This window comes from Lolium perenne, chromosome 1 (assembly GCF_019359855.2).
Source record: "Lolium perenne isolate Kyuss_39 chromosome 1, Kyuss_2.0, whole genome shotgun sequence".
Classification (NCBI taxonomy): domain Eukaryota; kingdom Viridiplantae; phylum Streptophyta; class Magnoliopsida; order Poales; family Poaceae; genus Lolium; species Lolium perenne.
The window spans coordinates 74,606,031-74,608,622 of NC_067244.2; the positions used below are offsets into that span (position 1 = coordinate 74,606,031).

General features: G+C 40.2%; 1 long non-coding RNA gene across 1 annotated transcript; it reads left to right on the top strand.

Annotated features, from left to right (window-relative positions):
• Positions 1-207: 207 nt before the first annotated feature.
• Positions 208-2,269, top strand: LOC127340445 (uncharacterized). The gene is made up of 4 exons (XR_007874594.2): positions 208-724; positions 890-966; positions 1,846-1,920; positions 2,082-2,269. It is a non-coding gene; the product is annotated as an uncharacterized lncRNA (long non-coding RNA).
• Positions 2,270-2,592: the final 323 nt, after the last annotated feature.

Genomic DNA, 2,592 nt, shown 5'->3' on the forward strand with positions numbered 1-2,592 from the left:
ACATGGATGTTGTGCATCTCTCTCTTTGTTCATTTTTGAGTGGCACATGAAGGAGCCGGCCATGGCAAGAATTTCGGCCAGCCATTGTCCTTCTTACTTTATTCCTCCACAAGCATTGCCTCCCACCTAACCCAATCAATAAATGGGCAGCCACCTCCCTTGGCCAATCAAAAAAGGAGGCAGCCACCCCTCTCCCTCTATAAAAGCCCCTTGGCCGGCCACCACCTCCACCTTTGGCCCTCATTTTTCTTCTCTCCACTCCCTCACACTCTTCCCCTGCCCTCCACCACGAGCTGCTGCTCCTCCTAGCTCCATGGCCGGCCATGGCCATGGAAATCCACCAAGATGAAGCTCCCCTCCTTCCTCAAGCTCATCCTCACCATGAGAGCATCTCTCTCACTCTCTTCTCCCCTAACCTTTGATGAATCCAGCTCCTTTTCCCTTCTTCCCTCTCACAAGATTGGATCTTGATGCAGCTGCATGTTGGTCCAAGCATGGAGAAGGTTGAGCAATCCTCAGATCTGAAACTCTTGAGCAAAGTTCGTCCAAAACCTTGCAGTAATTTCTGCATCTTGCTGTTTCAGATTCTGGTACGAACTTGTAAAATCCGCCAAATCTTGTGTGCAGGTCCAAATCGAGTGATTCAAAGTTCTACCGATAGGTATTGAAAAGATCTACAACTTGGCGTTGGTCTCCTCCTCAAATTCGTTACGGATTTTGCATGGTAAATAAAGTTCTGCAAACATGCAGAATCACTGTTTGTTAGATTTCTTCCGTTTTACAAAACCTTTTTGAGCAAACTCAACTGTGGGTGAAAGCCCTCTCCAGTACCTTCATTTTGGCGTTGGTTTTACTTCAAATGACCTCCTGAAATTGAAATGATTCACAGATCAAGATCTGGTCAGATCTGACTTTGTCGAATTAAACCAGGAGCTTGGAGACGAATTTTTGAATGAAACCAACTGGGTAAGAACCTATTTAATACCTTTCAGATGCAGCAGACCTCATATTTTTCTGATTTATGTACGATTTGTGGTGAATTAAACTTGTTCTGTGTGTTCTGCGGACATGGCTGTTAGATTTTAATTCATCAAAAATCCATTTTTGAACCTAATTGAGTGATTCCACTTCTGTAGGATTACTGAATGTTTTCCTAATCATCTCCATCAAGTTTCAAACATTTATCTGTTGTGTAACTCCAGTGAGAAAGCAAATGGTACAGACATGCAGTAAACTTGTCAATCCATTTGTGAGAGTTTCAGAAACAATTTGAACCCAAATCCAACTGGGTATGCATCTCTGTTTAATTACCCTTAAAATGCAAGTGGCCTCATATTTTTAGGATTTTTCTACGATTTATGGCTTACAGATCTTGTTTTCTGTACAGTCAGATTCAAAGAAATTCCTAAAATTGTAGGATTAATATTTTTGGGTGATTCCAATTGGGTTAGTCTTGTATTAGTACTGGCTATCTAGGAAAAATATTATTAGTCTCTGTTCATACATATTTTTGCTGTTAGTAATGTATATGTGTGACATGCTTTGTTGAAGCAAAACTTTTCGGTTCATTTAAAACCCTTGACCAACTCTTTTTAGTAGAGATGGGCAAACCTTGTTTTATGCTTGCAAAACAAAACCTCTGCAACCTAACATTAGCTCTTTTGTTTTGCTTAAGTTTTCAAATGATGTGGTATATGGTTTGCTTCCTATTTTTGTATGGTGTTAAGTGAGCAAATTAAACTAGGAAAACTGTTTTCCACTTTTCCAAAAATGTTTGAAAATGTTTTGTGAATGTATTTGATGTCAAACTAATGCTCTTGTCCTCTTTATGATGTTATCTACCAGGGGGTACTTAGCTTGTGCCATGGTGATACCGAGAGAGGCAATTGCTAAGTTGTGATACTCTCATACCTTTACTAGGTAAATAAAATGGGTTTTCTTCTAGTTGCTTTGTAGTATCTTTAAGTCTTTTGTATGTTAGCCTTAGAAGAGTGGTTAGCTATTGTTTGCTGATTGTTGCATGCTTGTTATGATTGATGCAATGTGATTGATTGTGTTCCTTTTATATTTTCCGGCGATAGATTGCGAACGATTCCGGAGAAGATGAAGAAGTGGATCGGACAAGGATTTTATTTATGTTAATGGGATTCTTTTATTGATGGAGTTGAAGAAGTACAGGGACAAATAAGCCAAGGCAAGCCATCTTTTGATCTCTGATTCGGTGTCTAGTTGGATGTCATTTGTTGATATCCAAAGCACCTTGATTCTATGTGTGTTGTTCTCTTTATTATTGTCATCTTTGTATGGTTGCTAGTGGGGTACTCCCTAGTGGTGATACTCCACTATTGTCTTTGTGATTATGGGATGCATGGCATCATGGCCGTGTTGTTCCCTTTGGTCTTCTTGCATGCTCAACTTGGGCATGTCCTATTCCAAGATGGAAGCTTGCATCACACCCTCACCACTTGGTTGAGTCTAGAGATATCAAAGTCATGAAGCTTGGTGTAATTCTCAACTTGAGAGAAGTATGCCGTGTATCCTCATGAATATTGGATGGGTAGTACACCTACACCACCCAAGTTGTATAGTAGT